The sequence below is a fragment of the Benincasa hispida genome, chromosome 1 (assembly GCF_009727055.1).
Source record: "Benincasa hispida cultivar B227 chromosome 1, ASM972705v1, whole genome shotgun sequence".
NCBI classification, from domain to species: domain Eukaryota; kingdom Viridiplantae; phylum Streptophyta; class Magnoliopsida; order Cucurbitales; family Cucurbitaceae; genus Benincasa; species Benincasa hispida.
Genome location: NC_052349.1, coordinates 66594227 through 66603198, shown reverse-complemented (window position 1 = coordinate 66603198; position 8972 = coordinate 66594227).

Below are 8972 nucleotides of genomic sequence, written 5' to 3'. Positions count from 1 at the left end.
TCTAACGGTACGTGAATAACTGACAAAACTCTTTAGTCACAGGATCCACCATTCATTAACTGCCAGGCACTCCACTAAAAACCGACAGCTGAACTCTTCTTACTACATATATATTATGTGTCCATCTTAACCAATCAGCAGTGTGACAACCATTTACACATCGCTTGTAAGTACAGCTGGGCCAATAACTGTTATGCCTCTGTAGATACATCTGTCTCCTTAAGTACCATTGATCCCTCTAATGAACATAAGTCATAGTCCTACTATGACTGAGTCTTCTCTTCCAAAGAGAAGCTGTGACCACTATGTTCAAGCCCCAAAATCAGCTCTTAAGGGAGCAATCTCTCTACTTATCCCTGCTTCGGGAAAGAAGTGAATTCCATATTGTGGATTGAGTTCCCAGCTCCCAGATCAGACAAGTCCCTAAAAAGGTAGGCATGTTGAGTTAGCAATCTGGCCACTCTCATACATACTAATCAAAGGACCGCCCTCAAAGGCAGGAGTTTCCAAAACACTCAGGATTAAGGTCGTGTCACCTATGGTCATTAAAGTGAGATGCAAGTCTTTAGTATCAACGGCGTTATATACAGAGTATAGTCAACTCGTGGTCCAGGTCTTATACAAACTCTTTGTATAGGACACACCCACTCCACGACTCTACATAAATGGTCTGGATCTACCATCTGTAGTAGTTTACAATATAAGATTGTATCAAATGCAGCGAAAGAATAAGGATCATATAAGCATTCAAATTCACTAATTTTTGCATAATATAAAGCATGCTTCCGTAGAAAAATGGGTTTCAAGTCATACCTTTTGAAGAACTTCTTTAAAACTCCATCTCCAGCTGCAATCTTCTCCATATCTTATTGTAGACCACCTCAAGATCTTCCTTACTATTCTCTTGGTGCTCTATATTGAGTTATGGGTCTCAAAACAAGCTTCAATCAAGGGATGAAGGAGAAAAGCTCACTGCTGCAACAAGGTTGAAGAACCTTTCTTCAAACCAGTTTTTCTCTAAAAAACCTTTTGATTGCATGCCCGTTTTTCACTCCAATCTTCTCATTATATTGCAGATCAATATGCAAAGAGAAGAGCTGCATGTGTTACAACTTATACTTGGAGAAGACAAGGCCAAATGGTTGCTTCATGAGTGAGCTCGTTAAGTGATGGATAATGAAAAAATCCATTTTTCCATTTAAATGTGTTTTTTGTTTTCTTTTTCAATTTTATCTAAAAATCAAAATTTGATTTAATAAATCCACTTGATTTTAAAAATGAAAAATTAATTAATTTCATAAATTAATTAATAAATAAAACTTAATTAATTTAATATCAAATATTAAACTAATTTTAACACATATTCATATTTATATATTTAAATCATATTTAAATATATAAATTCTTCTATACCGTTTAATTCTAAAATTGAACATAATTATATCTCATATAATTACTTATTCCCTTAATTCTAATTTGAACGTTTCAAATTAACTTATCACGCTATTCTAGAGCTAGTCCGTTACGAGCTAGTAGGCGAATCTCGTGAACCTACAGATCATGGACTCTAACGATCCGAGATTAATTGGCTAAACTAATTAGACCAAATTAATCTCCATTCGTTAACTAATGGGTCATTCCACTAAAGCCCATAGTTGCACTCCCCTCACTGTAGATATATTATGCCTACATGATTTAACCATAATCAGTAAGTCGACCCTTCATAGGTTGTTCGTAATAATAGCTGGGTCAAATATATGTTTTACCCCCGAGATTACGTCTTATTCCTCAAGTACCTACTGATCCTCTAATGAACAATTGGTTTGTGATCCAATCAACAAACCAAACTCTCTCAGCCCAGTGAGAGGGTGGGGCCCCTTGTTCAAGACCTGGATTCAGAGATAATAACCTTTCTCCTATCCTTAAATCAGGTAGGTGTGAACTCCGTCTTGGACCCTATGTCCCCAGCTATCCATCTGGTCTTACCCCTGAAATGGGAGTCTTATTGAGCCGGTGCTATTGAGCCAACCCTCAACTATGAAAATCTAAGGGCAATCCCGAATAAATAGGAGTTCATAGTTAGCTCAGGATTAAGATCGAGTTACTTAAGTCATCTAGGTGAAATAGTCAGTCTTAAGCAGTAGACAGCATTATAAAGTAAGAGTGACTTATTTCTTGGTCTGGATCTTATGTAAACTCATTGCATAGGACGCCCCCACTCCTCATGTCATAACATGTACGAATTAGGATCACATCGTATGTAGCACTTTACAACTATTTGTAATAACTACAGAGTAGGTTGCATCCAATGGTGTTACCAGAATAAGGTACTCAACCTCATTCATGTACCATAGATCATTTTGACTATTTACTCGAACCCGATCCACTCTTTTGTCTCCATATAAAGTTCAAGTACTCATACAATAGTCATGGGTCTTAGTTTATTGGATTTAGACTTTCATACAATTTATAAGATCGATAACAAGTATATTGATAATAGAAAATGTTAATCATTTTACAAACTGCGAGTTTTTAGGACATAAAACCCAATATACAACACTTACAAACCTCTACAAAGTGGGTCGTATCCGTAGTGTCACCAGGATTAGGTATTCCACCTTAATCCTTATACTACAGATCGATTTAGGTTATTACTTAAGGCATGATCCAATTGTATATCACATATACATGCTTAAGTTCACATGAGATAACCAAGGAGCTTTGTTTATTGGATATGAGTAAATGCCAGAATTAAATAACGCTTATTTTATTCATTGAACAACGTGTATCTTTACAAAACAACGAGACTCCGGGAGACTTAGGACATTAATCCAAACACGTCATGTGTTTGGCTTGATCGTTTAGCAACCAACGCCTATCATTTAACAAAGCTATATGATCGTATAGTGTTCGTCTTCTATCGTATAGTGTCATCGTCTATCGCCGGAGGATGCTACACGACCGCTTAGTGTCAAACACTATCGCATAGTTTCATCGTTTAGCACGAACAATTTACTAGACGATCGTTTAAATCCCATCGTATAGCGCCGCGTCTTGATCGTTTAGCACGTGCTCGAGGTAAGCGATCGCTTAGTGCTATCGCATAGCTCTCAACGCATCACTCAGCTACCACTCATAAGTAAACGATCGTGTAAGTGATCGCTTAGCGCCATCGCATAGCTCTTCGTCGTATCGTTTAGCTCCCGATCAAAGGTAAACGATCGTGTAAGAAATCGCTCAGCGCCATCGCATAGCTCTTCGCCACATCACTAGCTCCCACCCAAAGCTACATGATTGTGTAGTGCCATTACAAAGCAAAACAACGCATCGCTTAGCTACTGAGGTAGATGATCGTCTAGCGTGCAACACCTAAACGATTAACGCCCGAAGTTACACGATCGTTTAGATTTTTCTTCATATCGTCTAACGCATGAAGTTAAACGATCGTTTAGCTACTGAAGCTCAACGATGATATGAACAGAGGCTAATCGTCTGGAATCTGCAACTCGACCCCTTCGCTTGTTTCTTCGAATTACAGCTTAATTTCAACTCTAATGACTCCAAATAAATTACAGACACTTGGGAAGCCATTAAAGCTCATTAAGAAAGAGCCAATTACAAATTTAAATGGGAAATCAAAGAGAAATTAAAGGCCAAACCTTAGAAAATCATATCTATTGAAGGATAAAATTTTGGACCAATCATAAGTCACCACGTCAATTGCTAAATTAATGACGAATTTTTAAATCATAAAATTTGGGTCCAATTAGAATTTGACACATGTCCCGAATTGAGTTGAAGACAAGTTTTGATGACGTTACACGGTTGAATCAGATTAGATTAAATTGGCCCATTTGATATTATTATTTGGGTTTAAAGTCCAAACTAGCAAAAAAAAAAAAAAAAAAAAAAAAAAAAAAGTTGAATTGGATCCAAATTTCAGATGACCAACCAAGCCCACAAAGCCCGCCTGATAACTCTATAAATAAAGAAGTTCTCTTCATTTGTAGAGGCAACATTTTCTACATTCAGAGAGCCTAGAGAGAATTCATCAACATGCAGAAGACTCCCAAGACTTCTGAAGCTGCACTCCTATAAGACGGAAGGCCCCTGAAGACACAAAGACTCTTCCAAGACTTCTACTCCAAGCTTTCAAGACTTCTACTTCAAGCTTCCAAGACTTTTTCTTAAAGAACGTTCGACGCTTTTCTTCTTCAAGTCAAGCACATTCACTCAACTGAGAGATAATCAGAGGATCAAGTATTAGAGATCGACCACATCGCATCAAATCAACTTCAACATCAACACCAACTCAAGTTCAACTCCACGAAACACTCCGAAAACCTCGTGCGAATAAATTGGCATGCCCAATGGGACCTCTCTACCTCCCATCTCTCTCTCAGCATCCAAACAAGCCAAATAGAACCTAAGAAGATGGACTCCAAATCTTCCTCCACAAACTACTCGTTTAGAGAACCTGTCACCCGCGGCCACTCAAGAGAAGTCATGTAGGAGCAAGAGCAGAGCTCCCTCATCACCCGCAACATCTTGAAGCAAATGATGGAATCCCAACAAAATGGGGTTGTCATCAAGGAAAACCCCTTGTTTGACAACTCTACTTCTGCATCCAGTAGGCTGAAAAGAGATTCACCGTCAGATGTGATTTCTGTCATGATGGCGGTTGTGACGGCATAAGTGGCCATGGCAGAAATGGAAAGAAATATTAACTTTCTGATGAAAGCCGTCGAGGAGCGAGACCGTGAGATCGCTGCCCCAAAAGAACAAATGCAGTCTCGAGAGGCTGTTGAATCAAGCTAAGCACCCATGGTTAAAGCAACTGATAAGGGGAAGACCGTGCTACAAGAAAACCAATTGCAACAGTCAGCCTCGATGGCCTCTCTGTCGGTCCATCAACAGAAAGACATGATCATGACCTCCATAAGAGCTCAATATGGAGGACCGGCTCAAACTTCCTTCATGTATTCCAAGCCATACACCCAGAGGATCGAAAACCTAAGAATGCCTACAGGTATCAACCCCGAAAGTTCCAAAATTCGACAGAAAGAGCAACCCAAAGCAACACATCGCCCACTTCGTAGAAACATGCGAAAATGTGGGAACAAGGGGAGACCTACTAGTCAAACAGTTCTTCAGAACCCTCAAACGGAACACTTTTGACTGGTACACAGACTTAGAGCCTGAGATGATTGACAGCTGGGACCAACTTGAAAGAGAATTCATGAATCGCTTCTACAACACCAAGCACACTGTCAGCATGATGGAGCTGATGAACGCCAAACAACGGAAAGGGGAGCCCGTCGTCGACTATATCAACCGATGGAGAGCTCTGAGTCTGGATTACAAAGATCGACTCACCGAATTATCTGCTAAAGAAATATGCACGTAGGGTATGCATTGGGAACTCTTCTATATCCTATAGGGGATCAAGCCCCGTACCTTTAAAAAATTGGTGACCCGCGCTCATGATATGGAGCTAAGTATCGTCAACAGAGGAACGAGGGACTTTCTGAGCCACGAACCGAGGAAAGAAAAAATGGAGGTGAAGGGCGCCGATAAAATTGTGAAGGGCGCCACAAAGGAATCAATGGTCCTTAATACAACCCCATTAAAGTTCTCCTCAAAAAGGAAAGAAAAGAAGATAGAAAAGAAAAACGAAGATGGTGAAAGACGTCGCCCAACCCTAAAGAAACGACAAGAAAAAGTTTACCCATTCCTAAACTCTGACGTGGCGGATATGCTTGAGCAACTACTAGAGAACCACCTTATCCAGCTACCAGAATGTAACCGACCGAAACAGACCGGCAAGGTGGATGATCCCAATTGCTGCAAGTATCACAGGGTCATTAGCCACCCAGTCGAAAAATGTTTTGTACTGAAGGAACTGATCCTCAAATTGGCCCATGAAAGGAAAATAGAGCTGGATCTAGATGAGGTGGTCCAAACGAATCATGTTGCGGTAACGGTAACTCCAAGCGTGGCGCCACCAATTATATTTTATGAAGAAAGGGACAGTTCGGTCAAGTTTGGGACCTTCGAACCTGTGGTAGTATGGTTTCTGCAGGAGGTCCAAACTACAAATCCTTAAAACGGAAGAGAGCGCACTGACGATGATGATAACGGAGGTTGGATCCTTGTGGCGCGTCGTAAGAAGGAAGGACTGAACTTTACCCAGAAAGAGCTACGTTCTTATAGGAGCTACAAGGGAGGGAGCAAGGCACAAAAAGGGAAGGGTAGAAAAAAGGCTCAAAGGTCCAAGGCTGTCGACATGAGAGACGAGGATATTCCTCTTCCCAGATGACAAATGACCTTAGCAGATTTCCTCCTGAAGAACTTCTACAATTGGGGTTCAAAGGAGATACCAGAGGTTGCCGCATGTCATGCTGTCAGTATTATGGAGAAGGAAAATACCATTCCCAGCCCATTAAAGTCGACAGGAGAACCAAAGGGTTCATCACTATTCAACATAGACGACCTGCTTTCACTCCCGCGAGAAGCTAAGACGACCCTTATTGAAGCGCTATTAGAATCCAACGCCTCTGGTGCATCGACCCCCGCAGCACGTGCTTATGCCTCGTGTTGCACATCCATAGGCTTCTCAAACGAAGATCTGCTACTGGGATCCAAATTGCATAATAGGCCTTTGTACGTCTCTGGATACATCCGAGAACAGAGAGTGGGTTGAATCCTCATCGACAACGGATCCACCATCAATATAATGCCTAAGACACTATGAAATAGTTGGGCATACTCATGGAAGAGTTATCAAATAGCAAATTAGTAATTCAGGGTTTCAATCAAGGCAGTCAAAGGGCGATAGGCATGATACGCTTGAAGCTCCTCATTGGCGATTTGAAGGCCGAAGCGCTGTTTCATGTGATAGACTCAAAGGCCACCTACAAACTGCTATTGGGACGCCCTTGGATTCATGGGAATGGTGTGATTACATCGACACGACATCAGTATTTCAAGTTTTACCAAGACGGGATTAAGAAGGTCGAAGCAGATTCTAATCTGTTTTCTGAAGCCGAGTCTCACTTCAAAAATGCAAAGTTTTACCTAAAGAGCAAGAATTCAGGTGAGACTATGCCGGCAGAGAACTTGCTGACAAAGAAAGTGGGTGGATCCCGGTTGAAGTCGCCAGTAGACACAGAGAAAAAAGTAGGTAGCAAGGTACAAGCCTCCAGCCCAAAAGAGAATAGAATGTCCCTCGACGTTGGAGAAACACCTGTGGTGAGGGGCGAGAAAGCCTCAAAACCTCCGATTCTGTGCTATGTCCCTTTATCGAGACGAAAAAAGGGTGAGTCACCTTTTACGAAATGCTCAAAAGGTTTGCAGGTCAGCGACATAGAAATTCTAAAGGAGAGTTTCATCACACCCCTCACGCCAATAATGAAGCAAGAAGTCCACAAGTCAAAGGCGGAAGTAACAGGGTTAAAGCTGCCCGAGAGGCAAACGGAAGACGGATTCGATCCCAAGCTTACAAGTTGTTGGTGAAGGCAGGCTACGACTTCACAACTCACACTGAGTTCAAAAATTTGAAGATTTACGAGCAACCCTGATTCTCACCAACCCAAAAGAAGCTTTTGCAAGAGGGACACGCTATACCCACGTCAAGGGCGAGTCTCGGATATGAGCCGTTAGAGCTAGTCCGCATAATCAGACAGACGAAGGGGAAAGTGGCCGACATCAATCATATCACTACAGAAGAAGTTGATGATATAGGAGAAAAGAAGGGCAAAGATAAAAGAGCCTCAGCATTCGACCGTATTAGACCACCTGTCGCACGCGCCTTGGTCTTCGAAAGATTAAGCATGAAAGAAGCAGAAAGGGGGAGCCCACATACTATTCCCAACGATACTCCATGCTCAATCTTTCGAAGGCTAACTCTGCCAAATGAAGAAAATGAGGAAATCATCTGTCAATCGCCGGTGGTGGTGCGACTATCAGCCTTCGAAAGACTAGGCACAGTTCTAAAGGAGAGCGAAGGAAAACCCCACACTCCCATTTTTTGATCGCTTGAAGCATGAGAGGGCTGAAGATCCCTTCGACCAATGTGTCCCTAGTAAGACAAAGGGGAAGAGAAGAGCCTGCGCTGACACCCCCGAAACAAATATAGAAAGAGGGGGCCGATACCCCGAGCGTCCATCTGGGGGCGAATCGACCTTAAAAACGTTGAAGCGTTATCAGACCAGAAGCCATCAGAAGAGGCAAGAAGTGATGGAGAAATCCGTAGTACCATCCCCTCACACATGAAGAGAAAGACCTTCGTTACTCTAAACTCAAGTGAGGGCACGCTCAAAGTAAAGAGGTGCGACGTCGTTTTTACCAATCCTCAAAATGGAAATTTAGAGCAGGAGGAAGGTGAAACTTCGTGCCACCACATCACCGTCACCGAAGAATTCGAAGAAGGTATGATCGAAGAAGTAGTGGAGGACGCTCTGTACGGTCTAGAGGATGGTGGTCAATCCACGGTGGACGAGCTAAAAGAGGTGAATCTGGGCACCGTAGAAGAGCCGCGTTCGACTTGCATCAGTGCGTCCCTCTCGGAAGAGGAAGAGGACGAATACATGAGTTTACTCATCAAATACAGGGATGTTTTCACCTGGTCATACAAAGAGATGTCGGGATTAGATCTAAAAGTAGCAGTCCACCATCTTGCGATCAAACAGGGGTGTCGACCCGTTAAGCAGGCTCAACGACGCTTTCGGCCAGAACTTATCCCCCAGATTGAGGTTGAGGCCGAGTTTATTCGTGAAGTTAAATATCCAACATGGACAACCAACATTGTCCTGATTAGAAAAAAGAATGGACAGCTTCGCATTTGTGTAGACTTTCGCGACCTAAATAGCGCTTGTCCTAAAGACGACTTTCCATTTCCCATCACAGAGATCGTGGTCGATGCGACAACGGGACATGAGGCCCTATCCGTCATGGACGGATCTTTTGGGTAT